The sequence below is a fragment of the Vitis vinifera genome, chromosome 10 (genome assembly GCF_030704535.1).
Source record: "Vitis vinifera cultivar Pinot Noir 40024 chromosome 10, ASM3070453v1".
Lineage (NCBI taxonomy): Eukaryota > Viridiplantae > Streptophyta > Magnoliopsida > Vitales > Vitaceae > Vitis > Vitis vinifera.
The window spans coordinates 17923056-17942409 of record NC_081814.1 but is presented as its reverse complement, the minus strand read 5'-3'; the positions used below and the strand labels follow the sequence as shown (position 1 = coordinate 17942409).

General features: G+C 46.5%; 1 long non-coding RNA gene and 2 pseudogenes across 2 annotated transcripts; 1 reads left to right on the top strand and 2 right to left on the bottom strand.

Annotated features, from left to right (window-relative positions):
* Nucleotides 1-335: 335 nt before the first annotated feature.
* LOC132254518 (uncharacterized) lies at nt 336-592 on the bottom strand. Of its 2 annotated transcripts, none has more exons than XR_009466815.1 (2): nt 499-592; nt 336-385 (listed from the first exon to the last, which is right to left on the bottom strand). It is a non-coding gene; the product is annotated as an uncharacterized LOC132254518 (long non-coding RNA). The 2 variants fall into 2 exon arrangements; XR_009466814.1 differs by having other exon boundaries at nt 513-580.
* A 2198-nt stretch (nt 593-2790) lies between these two features.
* On the bottom strand, nt 2791-4373 carry LOC132254454 (uncharacterized; annotated as a pseudogene).
* A 4750-nt stretch (nt 4374-9123) lies between these two features.
* Nucleotides 9124-11721, top strand: LOC132254516 (probable cytochrome c biosynthesis protein; annotated as a pseudogene).
* Nucleotides 11722-19354: the final 7633 nt, after the last annotated feature.

Here is a 19354-nt window from a genome sequence, read left to right as displayed (position 1 = left end):
TCTGGACAGCCTTGACTGAGGGTGGTTCTTGGGGTCGCAATCAGAAAGACGAATTAAAAGAGAGGGGGAGATTCGAGGCACAATTGTTTTATGACTGAATTCAATACCTGCATCTTCAATGCAGCCTTGACTGAACTGAAGTGGATAGGGAAGAGCTTGACTTATTCGTAATGGTGCTGTCTTGCCTTGCTGCACATCTGATCTACGACCACCCTATACTAGAAATAAAGTAACTCGATCCTCCGGGAGAGGGTCTTTAGATGAAATGTCACCAAATGCGACTAACTATATATTTCTTAATGCGGTTTGAAGCGTGCGACAACCCCCTCGTTATCTTACTATTACCGATTGCCTGATTTATGGACATGCGGATCTGTACCTAGACCTGAAAGGCAGAGAGAGAATTCATAAGACAAAGAGGATGTGGACTGAACTGAACGGACAGGCCGATTCTGATGCCGATCGTTAGAGGGATGGATGGAAGTGCTATGGACGGACCCGAAGTTGCTCACCATGGACCAAGATAGGGACCTTCGGTAAGCGGTATCAATTCTCTAATGCTGAAAAGCTCTGTCCCGAGTAGTGGAAAAGCCCAGATACGAATATGTTGAGTAGCTGGCGGCGAATTGTTGAGCCCTTATGCAGCGTCCCGAGAAAACTAGGTAGATCCAGGTTTAGATTGAATCACATATTATTTTCTTAGGAAAGTAGTAGGCGCCCTCCGCTTTTCCAGTACTATAACTATATAGTAGGACTAAACCTATACTATAGTAGGATAAATAGTAGGTTTCCCTTTCTTTAGTGGTGGCCACGTCTCTTGAATATATAGGACTTGGATTTTCTTTTTAATATAAAGGTTTTCATATCTCGAAAAAATGAAAATAATATATAGCTCCCATAAAAGCCTATCAAAAAAAGGAAAACCACCCCTTTAGTAAGGTCTAAGCTTTCCTTCCGTTCTGTGAGAGTAGGCACCAAAAGCTGTCCTATCATTTATTGGAGTGGAAGGCGCTCCTTCCCAGAGTATTCCAGTATCTCGCTCTCTATTCGTGTTGTTGCAATGCTAACGAGGTACTAGCTTTTCTATAGAACAAGTGCATTCAAAAGTACAAGTTGTATTTTCAACTAAATAAGAAGATAAGATAAAGCCCAAGGGGAAGGGCGAACCCGAAAACCTCCTCCCTCAACTTAACTTAAGAAGTCTCAGTATCAATACGCGCTTAAAGCATTTCCAACTCAAATTTCGTAAAAAAAAAAGGAATGGATTGACTTCGAACTTTTCTTGATCTACGAGCAACCTCAGTTTAAAATCCTCTATACCACTCCCAATCTTTTGTTAGTTAACAACTAACCTCCATCTCCATAACCATAAAGAAAGAGTCCCAACTAAGGGAACGGAATCGAATTTTCATTTTCTATGGATTTATTTGTTTGAGTTTTTACACCAAATATTTCACGCGGCTCAAGAGGCGCTGCCGCAGGCGCCAGCACCGGCTGAAGTTCCCCAACAAAACAAGCTCCCGATCAAGAAGAGCGTGCGGCACTTCGAAGTGCCATTCACACTTTGATTTGTAAGCAAGTTCGGGAACATTGTGAAAGGGGAAGGGGGCGGCAGTCCATGCACTTTCCCGAAATAAGGGAGCTCTACTCCAATAGCGCGAGTAGAATAATGTCTTACGATTTTGAGATCTCTGCGGAGACGGATACGGAAACCCTCCGCAGATGGGTGGAAAATAGTTGGGAGGACCCTACTCTCCTAATGCCACTCATTAGGGAATACCGGAAAGACTCATCTTCTTAGTCTTTCTTTTCTGCCGCTTTCTTTCATAACAGAGCCGAGAATAACGGCTGGCATAGAAGTCTCTCACGCGCAAGGAGATGCAGCTGCTGGATGTCACGGTTCTGGGGCGCCATGATCCTTCTCTCTGGAACAATCGAGGGCACTGCCTTCCTTCAGCTTTCAGAGGTAGGGGCTGCATCAATCATCGCTCAGTGAGCTATTTATTGCCACCAATAGCGCTTCGCTTGCATGCAAGGCGGCACGCCAGGTAGAGCTATCGCGCGCGGGCGAAGGAGATGCATTTCTGGTACTGGTAGTACTGGACAAGCTCTCAGGGAATAATCTCTTTCTTATTTCTGCCTTTCTTTCCCATGACGACTAGGAACGGGCAAATCACAAATTTCACTTCGAATTCCGGACCTCAACATCCTGCTGCTCATGGTGTTTCACGATCAGTATTGGAAATGAACGGAGAAGTGGTGGAACGTGCGGAACCACATATTGGATCACTCCAGTGCAGCACAAAGCCGCTGACGCCGAGTCGGCTCATATGCCGCTAGCTATGCCCTGCTTGGTCCCCCGGCACGGTGGAGGTTCCGTAGCGCGTCATGAGCACCGGGCTAAGGGGCGGTTGAGCAACTCAAGCGAACCGCCCTACCTTACTACAACATAGGGGCAGAAGGGAGAAGGTTGTGAAGGTGGCCTCGTTATCCACACCTCCGGTCGGGGAGGACCGACCCGGGTTTTCATGAGCGTTGGCGGGTCCTGGAGTGCCTGTCAAGGGCGCTAGCACATACCCCGGGGTGATCATCACCACCTGCACCTCACATCTCGGCACAGTGGAACGTGTAACCCGCCTGCTGTCCCATTCAACTACATTTGTTTCTATAATCCATAGCCTAACAGAACGCCGAGGGATAACCCGCCCATACAGCCAGCGGGGAGGATGGCACTACTGGCAAAGACCGTCTGGCGAAAAGGCCGTAGGCGCAAAGCGTGGTAGGCCTGCGCCGGGGGAGCATAGCATAGGGAGGAAAGGGAGCCCGGACGGTGGAAGAGCCAGGGGAGGCCGGGTCATTTGACGGAAATGGAAGGCTTTTCCCCTATATAGAGAAGGCCCTATGGAGTAAAGGGAAGTGCATGAATTCTTGGAAAAGAGGGAGCGAGCCTATATAATGTAATAAAGCAAATTCAATGAATAGATAGAGTCAAGGGTACGACAGACAGCGCCGCCTACACGCGAATTAGCTTCCGAGGTCGAGCAGTCTCAATTTCACTACAGGATTTGCGAATAAATGCAGGGCTGGGCCACCTCGAATGGCGTGAGACGTATGCGGGGAGACCCGCACGTACGGTTTTTAGGGGGATCTGGTCGAAAGACCGGCCGGCGCCCACCCGACTAGAGGGACTGAGAAATTAATAGAGTACAAAACTTATCTTCAAGCTTTACCTTATTCTGATCGTTCAGAGGGCGATCGCGGAGTCACTGAATGAAGTCCTCCGTTTCTTTCGGAGGTGCTGACCCGCAGCGAGGCAGAGATGACTAAGTGACATATGGAATATGGCGACGACAACAGCATGTCGTAGAAGGAGATAACAAGTAGAGCCAACGACCCACTAAGACTAACGTATCTACAACTACATCCCCGAGCGGCAGTCAAACGGGGTCGTGAATGCGAGATGCCAGCGGAATGATCGGTCGGACAGAGGCTAGGGCTGCTTCCTTCCCACCGCGTCCTTCCTTGTGTGTCGGAGATATAAAGCGAGTGCACCGGAAAAGAACGGGAACTGGGTCGATCTATTCTATGGCGAAGCATCCGAAGCATAACTGCACACTCACACGATCTTTGCCGAGAGATAGGAGCATTCGGTGGAACCGGTGAACTACACTTGCTTCTGGATAGATGTGTGGGACAGAGGGCTCGTGGTACCTGCTGCCCACCCTTCCCCCTCTGCTTTGAGAACCGTGTGAACGGAGAGTGGGCAGAAGGGAAGGAGGTCCTCATACGGAGTCGCACACTTACTTGAGCAGTGCGGGAGACTGGGGAATGGGTCGAGTAAACTCCCCTGGGGCCGAAAAAATAACAGACGAAGCTTGACTTAGATAGGGCTTTGATTTGATTGGTATTGATTTTTTCTTAGTGATTGGAAAGAAGGGCGCATGGGTTATAGAAAGGGAAGGCGGAGGTAGTACTTCGAATGGCGAAGAGAGGCGGCTCGGCAGGGAAGGAATGGGAAATCGTCAAGGATGACTTCTTTGTTGGCGAAACGAAGGGCTAAATAGCGCCAGTGATTCTCTGAGCCGGTCTGGATTTCCAACGCCTCGGGAAACTGGTCGAGATAGATGACAGCACCTTTTTCCTCTCTTCCTTACCGGGAGGGCAATCTTATCTTATGGCCTTCACCTCCAGCCCGGCCCAGAAATAGAACCCAGCCCCTTTTTGATCCATTCATTTCTGCAAGCAGGGAGGATCCAGAGCTAAGCCCCCCTCCTATTCGAGGTCGGGTGGCCTCGCCCCACAAGCACCTAACCTTCCTTTTGCTCTTCCTTCGGTTTGCCTCCACGAACGCGCCACCTAGGAGCCCTACTCATATTCCAAAGGCGCTACTTCAATTCAAGCGCAAGCCCCCCTTCTATTGCATAACCTAAAAAAGTGTTAAGCAAAGTACCAAAGTGGTTGCGGGAACGATACGCTTTGGTTACCGGCGAACGCTTCCAAAGTTTCTCGAGTTTCCGGCTGTTTCCTAAATTGAAGTAGCCTTTCGTCGCCCTACCAAATGAAAGAAGTCACTATCAAACAGCTCGCCCTACTGAAGTACCAAAGGTGCGCTCCGCCCGGTGACTAAGAAATAAATTGGTTTGCGCTTTCATTGAAGTGATGAGGGTGATCTACGATCAGGCTGGTCGGAACGATCAGGGTGCTCCCCTACGATCTTAGGTAAGCTGGTCGAAACGATCAGGGTGCTCCCCTACGATCTTAAGCAGGCTGATCTTTGATAAGAAGTGGTCGTAGATCTTAAGCAGGCTGATCTATGATCTTAGTGGGCTCCGAGAGGGGAAGTAGGGCTCCTATTGAAACGCTTTCTCTCCCTCAAAAGGCGACCAGCTTTCAATACTAGTTGTTACGTTACGCTGGCATTTTTCCAATATTATTGAATAGCATGGCCTGGGGCTAAGGTAACTAAAGTGGGAGAGCCGTGTTATGGGTGACCTTATTGCACGGTTCAGAGAGCACTTGTGTATGTGATGCAAGTGAACGTGTACGAAAAAGCTATCGTAAAGTTTCGTTGTTCGTTCCGTCGTCGACCCTATCTATGTTTCTACGATGGCCCAAGAGCACGCTCATTCTTCAGCCGTAGAGAGACTTTTGAATTGCGAGGTACCATTACGAGCTCAATATATACGAGTGTTATTCCGTGAAATAACTCGAATTTCAAATCATTCACTTGCTTTAACTACTCATGCTATGGATGTGGGAGCATCAACTCCGTCCCTGTGGGCTTCTGAGGAGCGGGAGAAATTGTTGGAATTCTATGAAAGAGTCTCGAGAGCCAGGATGCATGCCAGTTTCATACGACCAGGTGGAGTGGCACAAGATCTGCCTCTTGGCTTATGTCGAGATATTGATTCCTCCACACAACAATTTGCTTCTCGTATCGACGGATTAGAAGAGATGTCAACCGGCAACCGTATCTGGAAACAACGATTAGTGGATATTGGTACTGTCACTGCACAGCAAGCAAAGGATTGGGGATTCAGTGGTGTAATGTTAAGAGGTCGTGCGACATGAAGACATTGATAGCAATATGGGGGAAGTTCCCATCAGGCAACAACGGTTCTGCCTGACCCTACTTAAGCATGCATATTATGTTAGTGAAGACTTGGTGTGAAGCCTTGGAGCTTACGTTATAAGAGCAAAAGGCCCGGGGCTAGGGTGAGCTGAGGGGGGACAGCGTAAGTGAGCGAATGTGTGTAAGCCCAGTCAAACATGACTGTTCTAGGCGGGGCGGGCCACCCACCTTCGAATGGTGTTGGTCCTACGGACCGTGAACGGATTCGCCTCTGGCCTCTAGGCACGTCGGAACCGCATGAGTTCACCGGGGTGGAGCACGGTCCGCCAAAATCGGCATAGGTTAGGTGTTATTGATGGAACATGGTAAGCCTATCTTTCTCCATATGGAAGTGCTGCGGGCACATAGAGATATGGGTAGAGGAAGCCTCAAAAAGCGAAGGCCGAGCTGTAGGTCACGTGACCTGCACCGAGTTGGTGGCTGACTGGGCTTTTTCCTTGATCAAAGCAGATCCGCTCGCCTTCTTGTTATCCAAAAGTAGGTCGAATCGGGCTTGCCCCGGAACGTCGAATGAAATAGGTGGCCGGGTTCTCTTTTTACAACCCTTTTGATATGATAGGCCCTTCCCCCTATCCCTTATGTTTAGGAGCGGGATCCGCCCAAGAACGACCAGTCTTGTGGTGGTACGGAAGGCATGGACTCCGCGAACGTCCCGCGCCCCCTTTACTAATAAGGGAAAGAAAGCCTCAACCAGAACCACATTCCTTTTGCGTGCGGATGTAGCTAAGTGTCTTACTCTATTGGTCATAGTTCCCTGCTGTTGCGGCCGGTGCTCGTTTGCGCGCGCGTGAACCAACCCAACAAACAAGGAAAGGATGCCTCTCGGGGCATCTGAGAATGATTCGAGCCGTATGAAGGGAAACTCTCACGTACAGTTTGTTTTTTGGGGGGGGAAGGAGCCCGACAGGGTCCCCCCACTGACTTGGCCCGGGCCTAAGTGAAAGTGAAGTGGTGGGCCTACCCATCCCAACCAGGGGTATGCTGGGATTCGCGAAGAGCAGCACCTTACGATGTTCATGACCAATCGGATCCTGACGTACCAGTAGGTACCAGAGTGGATCGCTATGATCGTTACTGTATCCGTATCGAAGATGATGCGACAAAGTGTTCGAATCATTGTGCAATGTCCTAATCAAATGCCTAGTGGCATGATCAAAGCCGATGATCGTAAGCTATGTCCTCCATCACGATGTCGAATGAAACTATCCATGGAATCGTGCGCTGTGTGAAACGTAGATCATCGTCGTTCTTAACCGAGACTCAGGTTAAGCTCCGTCTCGGAACCTTGTGGGGTTAGGAGTAAAGCATCCCGAGGTTGGCGCATCTCGTTAGGCGTGGAGAAGCATTGGGAACCCCAATTTCTTTCTTCGGAGCCGTTTCTTTTCCCGTCCCCCCGCCCCGGCATAGCGCTTCGCTTCCGGTTCTTCGGAAGAATCAACTGACTTCTCCCTTCTTCATTGATCTGGGGGAAAAGGAACCGTCTACCAGTTGGGAAGCTAGACATCAAGTAAGTGGCTTGATGAGTATAACTAAGCTGACATGCCGGAGTTGGCTGCTGGCACAACAGGGTGGTGCCTTACCGCACCGCAGGCGAACGCGCGGTAGCGTTCGTGGTGGTGCTTCAGGATTCCAATGTACTGCGACCAAGATCAGAACGAGCTTGCCGGCGGACCACTGCCGTCCCATTCTTGAGTGAGCTGGAGCGCAGCCATCTTATCCACTGAACTAGCTAGAAGCTATCGCTTCGAGTCGAAGCACTAAAAGAAAAGGACCGGGAAACGCGGCGGCATAGGAACCACGGGACCCCCCCTACTAGTAAAGGGAAAATGGAAGTGCGCTCCTGCGCACCAGCCTCTCGGAGCCCACTAAGATCATAGATCATCCTTCTCGTTCCGACCACCCTTTCTCTAATAATAAGGGCGTTAAGAAACCTATACAAGGGGCAAGCCAAAACCTTTTACTAGGTTGGGTTGCTGGATACGGGATCCTCGTAGTAGGCTGGACCAACATCCAGCCGAGAGAGGGCAGCCTTTAGAAGCAACAGGTTGGTCGTAGATCAAGAACGCTTCGCGTTTTCTTATCTTCTTCCCGCCCTAGGAGTAGGAGTAGCACAAAAAGAGGGATTAGCATTATTGACCCAATGATAAACCACTAACACATTCCTCGTTGGGGCTCCGCGCACTGGGAAAACGCTCTAGCGACGGGAAACTGGCCACTAGTTACAAAGCTCCAATAAGGTATCGAGAGGGTTATTACAGTCAGGTGCGAAGCAATTACCCCCTATTTGTAAAGTACCCCTCTTCCGATTTAGGGGGTTGAGGGTGGTCGAAGATCAGGGATTGATGAACCGTTCCGTTCACCACGCACCGGCCCCATTCACTTGCTTATCGTAGAGTCTGTAAGTACACAGTGCCCCACAACTATGAATAGTATAGTGGGGTTGAAACACGAGAGTGCCCGCCCTTTCTTTCAAGTAGGCCACTTTATCCGGAACACAGTCCGGGATAACCGTGACCGTGTATATATAGAAATATATCTTCGATGCTGTAATTTCGAAATGTCCGCTTCAACCGCTGTTTCACCTCCCAAAAAGCAAAGTTGGCTTGACGAGCGCAGATGAGGAAGCGGGAGCAATAAAACAAAAAATCTCTTTCTTCTACTTAAGGGGCAAAGAGAAGCGCTTTTGCTACTGAGAAAGCGAACGGTCAGCGTGAAGGTTCAAGACTTAGCCGAGCGTTAGCGAAGCTAGATTCTCATAGCAAGGCGCTTCGAGTTAGCAAAGTGCTGTAGTAGCGCCGAAGCCCTATGTGCTATAATGCTGAGCCAAGGACGCTCCGCCTTATCTATAGAAGCAGTCAACTGAGTTCTGAATGAATTAGCTCCTTGGTAATAGCTCAATCTATAGATAGAAAGCCCTATGATGGGAAACTACCACGTTAGGTCTGGAGAGAGATGGGACCGGTTATATAATAGGGGGAGCAGATGCAAGCTTTTTCTTTCAATAGCCGGCCAAATGACTACAGGATCATCGGTCTACTCTACCTCAATTCACCATTTCGAACCTTATACAGAAGGTTTTTTCGTACCAGCTCCTTCTACCTATACCGCAGTTGAAGCACCTAAAGGAGAATTTGGTGTCTTTCTGGTCAGTAATGGAAGCAATCGTCCCTACCGTCGTAAAATAAGAGCACCTGGCTCTGCCCATTCACAAGGACTCGATTCTATGTCCAAACATCACATGCCAGCAGATGTGGTCACCATCATAGGTACTCAAGATATTGTGTCTGGAGAGGTAGATAGATAGGACTACTAGTTGCTCAATCAGGACCCTAGCTTTATTGCGAGCCAAAAACCTTGATCGTAGACCAACCCTCTAAAGATCTACGACCAACCTGATCATAGATCAGCCCTCTCGTTCCGACCACTTCTTCTCATAGATCAGCCTTCTCTACGACCACTTCTTCTCATAGATCAGCCTTCTCTACGACCACTTCTGATCAAAGATTAGCCTGATCTACGACCACCCTTTCTTTGTCAAAAGTGCTCTATGTTCCCCAATTTCCTTTCAATCCACATTGGAAAATTTAGACTTTATCTACTGGGAGTCATCAAAGGAGGAATGGGCATACGCTGGTTCGATAAGCCAAGGTTTTTATTCCACCGCTTGGTTTTGACACTCAAGCGACCCGTCCTGCCAAACATCGATGCAAAGGTTAGATTTCACCACCTCTATCTACCCAACTAGTCCTATTTGATCTCAAAAATCCAACCTGGAAACTGTATCTCCCCCAGAAAACCCTCTATCTCCAAGCCCCTTTACTAGGTTGGGCAAGCTTTGATGCCCCTACTCCCAACAAGTTGCTGGTCGGGATCGTGGAACTCTCGCTCGAGAAGTAAGTAAGCTGGTCCTTGTTTGGTCATAAGGATAATCGTTCTTATTAGGTCAGGGGCGGCCGCCCCGGGGGTTACCCGCGATTGGTAATGGCACAACCAGAAGAGGGGTAGGGGAGACAAGGTTACGCGCTGGGTAGCGCAGCGCATCTGTTTCGGGTACAGAGGCGACGAGGGGTGCTAACCCGGCCACCCAACCCAGCAGGTCAGGGGCGGGCCGGCCATAGGTTCGAATCCTGCCACCTTTCTTGTGGATCATCCTGTGGTTACCGGATGATGGGAATAATAAGAAATTTTTAAATGAGCACGAAATGTCAATATATGAATTGTTTCATTATTCGTTATTTCCGTGTCTTTTCGTTGCATTCACTTACAACACGAAACAACCACCAGCGTTTGGTGCAGCACCTGCATTTTGGTGCATTCTTCTTTCTTTCCTTGGTCTTTCGTTCCGTCATATTGATAATAACTTATCCAATTACAACGTATTAACCGCTAATGCACCTTTCTTTTATCAAATCACAGGGACATGGTCTAATCATGAGGGTAGTATTTTTTCATGGTGTCGGATCCCAAGTTTTTATGGATTCCTTCTTTGTTACCGGTGTCGACCCCAAAGCCATAATGTCTCAAAACGAGGAGGTCATAGAGAAACTCTTTTTTATTCCTTTGTCTCGAACTTCGTGAAGAACTCCATTCTATCTCTCCCTCGTTACGAACAAAAAAGTGGGGCTGCGCCCCAGTTGTACACTCCCTTCGTTCTACGAACCCTTATTGATTCTGAACTTCGTTCGCGAAGGAACCGGACTTTTGACGGGCCAGCCCTTTTTTATGCGACGCTTTACCCTGAAAGGAAAATGAGCTTTGCTCTTCTGGGTGCTAGGCGCTCCCGTGGTTCGCGAGAAGGAAAAAGGACTCATCCTTTGTTGCATCTGGCACGAGATGATAAAGAGAGAGCTTCGTCTATCGATGAACAGCGGATTGACGGAGCTCTTGGCATTGCTTTGTTTTTCTCTCCTTTCCTATCAGCGAGTTCCGATCCTTTTGTTCGAAATTTCTTCGTTTGTACCGAACCGCTTGCAGAATCTAATCCTGTTCCACAAGATCCTATATCAGCTATACATCCTCCTTGCATTTATGCCGGAGACGTCGCCAGTGCTATGGGCTTTGGCTTATGTAGATCAAAAATTTGGAATGGGATTGTGGCATTCCACTCGCCACCAATACGGAAGGATGCTGCCGAAAAGAATGGAATGCTGCTTCGCTCTGCTGGATGCGTCGGATCCCGTATAACAAGCGAGCTCTTTACCCTCAAATTCAAACATGTGGACGCAAAATGCTATCCTGCTCTATTGTTGCGTAGAAATATAAGCCTGCTCATGCAGCTTCGACGGCGCTTTTTCGCCTTCTCTTCTCTCTGGACAGGAGCGCTAGTGGACACGGGGAGGGAGCAGGCGAAGCGTGTCGTTCGTAATGGAAAGAAAGATACCACTACTTTGCCTCTTTGTTGGACCGCCGGCGCGAACACAGTGGTCTCTGACTAGGACCAGGAACCTATTCTAATTTGGATCTTGACATGTCGGTGGTTTTTAACCGTAGGCATCTTGCCAGGAAGTTGGTGGGCTCATCATGAATTAGGTCGGGGTGGCTGGTGGTTTCGGGATCCCGTAGAAAATGCTTCTTTTATGCCTCAGGTATTAGCCACAGCTCGTATTCATTCAGTAATTAGACCCCCTCTTTATTCTTGGACCTCGCTTCTTAATATTGTGACTCTTCCATGCTGTGTCTCAGGAACCTCTTACATACGGTCCGGATTGCTAGCTCCCGTTCATAGTTTTGCTACAGATGATACACGAGGAATCTTTTTATGGCGGTTCTTCCTTCTAATGACTGGCATATCTCTGATTCTTTTATTCCAGATGAAGCTGCAGGCATTGGGCCGTATAACCTATAAAAAAGAGATGGTTGTGGTGCGAAGGCACCTACGTCACTCGGCTCGCGCGCAACCCCGCCCCGTTATGTTATGGAAGAATTGAACTTATTGCTGGGCTGGTTATTCAGAGCCAGCAATTGGCTGCCGGATTTCGTCCCGCAACTAGAAGAAGTTCGGGGGTCACTGTGGCGTGGCTGAATGTAGAGCAGTCCGCGCCTACAGCGTTTGATCAGTATCTTCTTTATCGGAAGATGGTCAAGGTTTTTATTCCAAGCCACTGCACTAGATGCACATGTAGTCGTAGTAGTCGGCCCAGAATGCCTCTGTTCTATACTAAAAGACTACTTCGGATGAATGGGGAATTACGTCGCTCTTTGATCTGCAGAATAAGGCCTACGAGCTCTCTGTTTTATGGCAGAGATCCCTCCACACCAAGGAACCGAATCACAATGGATCGAAGCCCTCCTTTTCCTTCCAATTAGTTCCATTTTTTATCTTTCTTACTTGGGAAATTGTGGTCGACCCCGACTACATGGGAACAGATTCTTCTTCCTCGGAATCGATACTTTTTCCCATTTCCACTGACGAGCTTTCTCGCGAGCTCTTTCTTCTCGGGAACATCTCGAAATCGAGCGGGCAGCAAGAATAAGAATCAACCTATACAACATCTGTTCCCATGTAGTCGGCATTCTAGAAGCGAAGCTTCCCAGCCGCCTGCCTCCTTGTGTGGAAATGCTTTTCATGATCTCCAGCTCTTTCCCACCAGCTCGTTCTCCACTAGGCATCTAGGCGAACCCGCCGGGTTAACTCAACGTAAAGAAAGCTCATTAGGTCAAAACTAGGGGAGTGCTTACTAATAGCGAAAGGCTAACATCTCTCCGCTCTTATTAGTAGTAGCGAACATCAGGTAACTTCGTGCTGTAAGACGACTGGTTGGTAATGAAAGGCAATGTACTAAGAAAGTGTAACTCTATTAGCCCTTTATCTGGAAAAAGCTAGAAGAAGGGTGAGAAAGAAAGGTTGCCTACTACTAATAAGGGCGGGTAAGAAAGAGAGGTGAGGTTGGTCGTATATCACTTTATTCAATCTAAAAGGTTGGCTAAGTGCCCTATCTGCCTTGTTGTGATAGGGGGCAGTGCTCTTACCTTATAGTATAGTAAGAAAGCTGTCTTTCAGTCTTTAACAGTTGCTTCAAAAGTCAATTCAAGGTTGCCACCTTTCCTTTTTCTTTTTAGTATGAGCTCTCATTGAGAGAGCGTTTCAGCGGGAAATCGCTAAGTTGGTTAGAGTTCTGGTCCGTCACGCCAGAAGTCGCGGGTTCGAACCCCTCCTGGTGGAAAAAAAAGTCGAAGTTGCGGGATCCTAGGTACAACGAGACCGCAACTACGGAAGGAAGGAAAGAGGAGCGAGACCGCCCTAAGATGATGTTATGAAAGAGAGCTCACGGCGATTCTTTTCTGTGTTGGAAGGGCGCCAAAATTGACGCTCTATTCGATTCTAGAGATCAAAGGGGTTCGGCCTATCTACCTCTTCTCGGGAGCGAGGCCAAAGCCGAGCAAAAGATATAGATATCCAGATAGCTTAATAAGCCTAGGGGGGCACATGCAAATGTAGCTGAACCAACCTGAAGATGAATGGAGGGTTCCAAACCTCCTCATCAAACAGGGCTTGATATGCTATCCATTGGGGTGGTCCTCCGTGACTCACTCAAGTGAAGAGAGAGAAGATACGGTAGGTTGCTCTGAAGGTAGGATAACAAAAGAGAGGCTACTTATGGATTTACATTAACATGAACGGGACCCTAGCGAGGCCCTCTCTCTAAAAGAACGTAAGCCCCTTTATTTAGAGAGAGGGGCGAGCCAAAGAGCTCGGCTTTACTGAAGAAGAAGGGGCGGAGTCTCAACTACCACACAACCCTAGTTGTTGTCCATACCACAACCTCAGGTACTTCTCTCTTATTCCTCTTTCTTCTCTTCTTGATTATTTTCTTTTCCTCTCTCATTTATCGACTTCTTTATTCCTTAGAGCCGCATCGCTTTAGTTTTAGAATGTGTCTGCCTCATCATCCTCACAACCGTCCCTCTTCTCTATAGCGAATGTCTCTCATCTTGTCTCGATCAAGCTTGATCGAGGGAACTACCTCCTTTGGAGTAGTCAGTTTCTACCGATTCTTCACAGTCAATCATAGGTTTCTTCCTCTCGGATAAAACCCTGATTTACAATCAGCCTGCTGCCTCTCTACGCCCACTAAGATCTGCGATCAGCCCTCAACAAAGTTGATCGTAGAGCACCCTGATCTACGAGCACTTCTGATCAAAGATCAGCCTGATCTACGACCACCCTCCTGCGGATTAAAGAAAGGAGGAAAAAAGAGATGTTAATTAATCAAAGGTCCAACTGATCACCGCCTTTGTCTTGTAAATATGCAGTTACGAAGAATCCAGCCAAAGTAATAGGAATTAGACCTAACACGATTCCAAATAGAAAAACTTCAATCATTTCGATTTGTTTGAAAGGGGAAAAACGAGAGGGCGTTAAGCACCTAAATAAACATCCGAATCGCCCATGAATCTCAATGACCAAGAATTGGCAATTGACGCGGGAAGGCAGTATTCCATACCTGGAATCTCATAGAAACATTTATTTTTATGAATTGTTCATTCAATGAATTTCGAATAAGTCGTATCTTGCTCAGACCAATAAAAAGAGCTGGGGTTATAGTTGAAGCCGCCAGTAGAAAATCGAAATAACTAGTTATAGTAAGCATGAAGAAGCTAAATGAGATACGTTATTTATATATATATATAATAATAAAGTTTTTAAAAAACTTACCTAAGTTTCAATTTTTGCAAGATATGAGGATAAGAAAAAATACCAATTGACAGTTTTTGATTCATCAGTCATTATCCTTATAGAAGGCACTCACAAAGATAGAGTTACAGAGGTAGAAAAAAAAATGGATTCATCATCTGTTACATCTACCCATCCCGTGATTCCGAATCAACAGACCCAATTTCCGAGATATGGCAACTCTTTTATAAAGTAATAGTAATAAGAACTGTGTCGTGTAACTTCATTCACAAATGAAACTCCGGAAAAGCAAAATGGAAAATAATTTTTTTTTTTTCAAATTGATTTTCTTTTTCAATTGTATCAAATCCATTTTCTATTTTGGAACGAACAATGACCAACTAAGACTTTGACTTGACTTTAACTCATTAGATTCAGTAGTAGGTTCATTAATTGCACATAATATCTCGAATGAGAAGAAATTATCGCACGATCGCTCGAATAAATCAAACCTTTATTTCGGTCTAACTCGATTCTAAGACTACTAATTCCTATGTTCTTTTCCTTTTAGGTTCTCTTTTATTTCAATATTAGGGAGTCCCACCCTTGTAGCTAGGTCAAGAAAAAACCTTTGGATCTAATACAGCAATGCTTGCATCACGAATATTGATTGTTCCAATTATTTTATTGTTTGTTCTGTTTCTTTCATCGAAGACTATCTACTAGAATACTTGTTATTGTACGACCAACCAATTCCTTAAAATGAAAGGATTCGAACAAAAAGAAAAAAACCTTTTCTACAACCATGAAAAGGGGCTTTCTAGATTTCGCATCTAATTGAATTGTGGGAATATGAGAATCTCTTTCATGAATTATTAGAACCCAACTCGTCGGACTCAATCTTTACCAGATCTTCAGTTTCTAGTCTGAAGCCAGTAATGGAAAGAAACCCTATACTAAAGAAGAGGAATTTTCTATTGAATGGCACATGGTTCTGCATTGACAAGCAACAAGAAAGGAAGAAAGAAATGTTGTATCACTTCTTTTCTATACTGATTGAAATTGCGTTGCTGTGTCAGAAGAAGGATAGCTATACTGATTCGGTATACTCACACCCTCGGTACACTATTGAGGATCTCACAAAGATGAAATCTCAGTGAATTTCCATTTACTGATCCCATCTTTCACATAATAAATCCCCCCTTTGACTGTACATGAATATGTGGAGCTCAGCATGTCTGGAAGCACGGGAGAATGTTCTTTTGCTGATATTATTACCTGTATTCGATACTGGGTCATTCATAGCAAACCTATACCTTCCCTATTTACTCGACGAATTAAGGGGGTTGGTTATTCGTCAGCACGGGTTTTGCTTCCTCTTCTGGTATAGGTTTGGGAGCCCTCGGCCAAACGAGTATTTTACAGAGAGCCGACAAGGAATGGAATTAATAACTGGCCTGGCCGTTTTGATCCTTTGGCACAACTCGATTCATTTAGTAGATCCTTTTAGAAGGTCTCCCTCTTAGTAAGCTTAGATCGAACCTATCCCCTTTTTACAGTGCGATGGTTGGCTGTTCACGGACTAGCTGTACCTACCCTTTCTTTTTTGGGGTCAATATCAGCAATGCAGTTCATCCAACGAGAAACCTAATCCGAATTATAGAGCTACGACACAATCAAACCCGAACAAACAAAATGTTGAATTGAATCGTACCAGTCTCTACTGGGGGTTCTTACCCTATATATGACGAGCTGAACTAGCTGTTTTCTTTTAAAATTCTTTCTAAAATGAAGAGAAAGAAAGAGAATAGTAATAGTAGGAATTCTCTTATCCCATTCGGAAGGATCTCATCTCATAATTATCCATGACTGTTTATGTCTCTAGCATGACCACTTGATGAAATGTGGAGGGAAGTGGGGTAAATGGCCGATACTACCGGAAGGATTCCTCTTTGGCTGATAGGTACTGTAACTGGTATTCCTGTGATCGGTTCAATAGGTCTTTTCTTTTACGGTTCATATTCCGGATTGGGTTCATCCCTGTAGTAATCGGATGAACTGGGTTGTACCTGTTCCGATTCAAAATGACAAAAGAACCGGGCAGCAGTAGGGTGGTCGAAGATCAGGTTGGTCGTAGATCACTAGAGGAAGATCTAAGTACCGAGAGGGAAATGGAGCTCGAATCCATAGCATTCTCCACGCACCCACCATTCGTTAGCAGCGATCTTACCACGCATCATTACCACCAGCCATTTCACTCGAATCTGTAGTAAGCAGTACCCTTCGCAACTAGAGGAGAAAGAATCTTCTTTTTTTTTCTCTTTCTTGGCATCAACAACCTTAAGAACCATAGGTGCACCAACCGAGGCAGAGATTGGAGATACAACGATTGGAGTGCAGTGACCGTACCCGAGATAGATCGGAACCGACGGTTGCGGAGAATAGGTGCAACGGGGAATCATGGGAATAACGAGAGGGTACGTAGGGAACATGGCTGACCAAGCTCCTTTTTCTAACGATTGAAAAAAAAAAAATTGGCCGGTGTTCTTCCTAACTGCTCCAATAAACGTGCCTACACCCCATCCCGTCTGGATAATTCTATGATTGACCGAGAGTACTTATGAAACCCGACACTGAACTAAGGGTTTTATCTGCGACCTCCTGAAATGTTCGCATCGCTCTCTTCGGTTCAAGCAAAGGCTATGATGAAAGTTCGGATCGGCTTCCTAGCGTACGGAATACGGAAGCTTAACGCCCTCTGTTTTAGCTTAGACTAACGACACCGATTCCTAGTGCTATAACAGAAACTGCCCTTAACGCGCAAATGAAAGCCCTCACAACACTCGATACCTGCAACTGCTCCCACTTATGGTAGTAGATAAACAGGTGGACATGTATCTGCAGCCTCTGCTGCTGGTAGATTGACTGCTTTATATGGACCTGGGGCTGCAACTGAGGGTAGTGCTTGGGAATGCTACTCTAGCTCTAGCTCCCCTTACTAGATCCAATAAGGCACCTACGAACCGCTAAAGAGAGTTTTGATCTTCCCCCCTTTCCTTTAAAGCGAAGCGGGACTTGTTTCTCTCTCTCGTCTCGGTTTCTTCTACTACTATTTCCGCAAGCCCTATGTTGTAAGGGATGGAAAGTGCAATCGCCAAAGCCGGCTATTCGGAAAGCAAGGAGGTCTTTCTCTGATCCTGTATCTGCTCCCGGCTCTGCTCAAAGCCGGAAGCTCATCTCAAACAAAAGCTATAGGGGAGAGGAGAGCCAAGGTTGGTCTACGATCTTAAGCAGGCTGATTGTAAATCCGCTTTTTCTCCGAGAGGGTGGGATATAGGAGAACCACGGGTTGAGGACAAAGGGCATGATCAAACCGTCTTTTCGGATGAGTACTTTGCTTCGGTACCGGGCTCAACAGTCTGACAAATGATGTGAACTCCCCTTCTCTTCTTCCACTAAGGCTGATCGTAGATCAGGGTGGTCGTAGATCACTCACTCACTGTGCTTTCATCATGATGACAAAGTGGTTGAGAAACTTCTTCTGTGTTGAAGCAAGAGGCATTAGGAATTCTAGGAGGAGCACCAGAAAGAAGCTCACTCAGTAGTGTGGTCTCATCGAGTCGGAGAGAAAGCATCAATCAGCGCAGAGGGAATCCGGTGATTCCAAGAGTGCTCAACATGCAGACCTAGTCTACACTGACTTGTCCCTTTCCCTGTCCCTATTGGGCGAACCTAGCTAACTGCTACCTTCTCTTCCGTCGAGGGTATTGAGCGTTCATTCCCTACCTCTCTGGTCACGAAAAGTGGGATCCTTGCTTCACTGCTGACCGAAGCCTAGCTACTGCACCTGCACTTCTCTGACTCAAGGTTCATGAAAACACAGGTCTTATGCCCTTAGCTAGCTGTTTTGACTAGCGGAACTAAAAGAATCTTGCTTCAAAGAGAGCCCTTTCGTCTTCCTTTTCTGTCCCACTAAGGATTTCCTTTTTGTACCGGATTGAGCCCTCTTCTGACTCTGACCGCCAATAGGGAACCCCTTCCTTCCCACTTTGAATGATCTGAATGAAGGTTTTTTTCCCTGAAATAAGGTGCTTTTATAGGGGAGTGAGGCGAGATCCAGCTTCTAGTGGACAGGGAACCAGTTGTCGGGTCCGGAGTAAGTCTGAGCAATAGAAGAGCAAACAGTTGAATTAGGAGTAGGTTGCTCAACAAGTGAGTGCTTCAGCCCCGGGTATGGTCCATCAGTCGAAGTATTGTCCTGTGGATAACAACTTGTTCTATTCGTCTATATATTCGTTTCAAGATGTCTCTTTTCGAAAGAGGAATCCTCCCCTCTTTTAGAGAGGAAAGTGAGCTTTCAAGTGACGGGGGGTTACCTATCACTGAAGCCCTAAATAAAGAATTGTTATCCGTGGAAGAGCCACTTGGTTCCTCTTATGAGGGTGAGTTGTCCCACTGGTCGTCAAAAGGAATGGGGGTAGGAGTCGGAAAGACCGGATTACGTAGATCAACAAGCCTAGTGGGCCCGTCGGTGGTCAAAGTAGTCGCATAGGCTAAAATACAGGTGTTTTCCTTAACTATCATACTTTTTGCAATATTTATCAATCAAAAAGTCTGGGCACCTAATAACGAGACGGAGATTGAATCGACAGATCAGTAGAGCAAGCGAAGACAAGAACATTCACTGATATGACTCCCAACCTCGCAAGGTTACCGAAAGCTAAACGCTTTTTTAGTGGGTTCCAAACCTCAGTTTCGCCTTTACTCGCTCACTACCCAGCTATCTAATAAAACTAGTCTCACTGGACACTCTATAGATTTCCTACTTGTCGTGCACAGAGTTTGCAAGTTGCTTTCATCGACTGGAGACCTACCTAATAAGATTTGGGCAGCGGCGACTCTGTTTGCTTGCATTCTCTGTCGCACTAGAAGCAGGTAGTCAACGAGAGTGTAATCTCGTTATCTACGTCAATGAATGAGACTATAGGCAGACTACTGTAACTACCTAATTGTCATTATAACAGAAAACATCACTATAGACCTTCAACAAGTAGGAATCTAACCTACAATGTCACCCTTTTGAAAAGCCGAAATCACCGTACTATCGT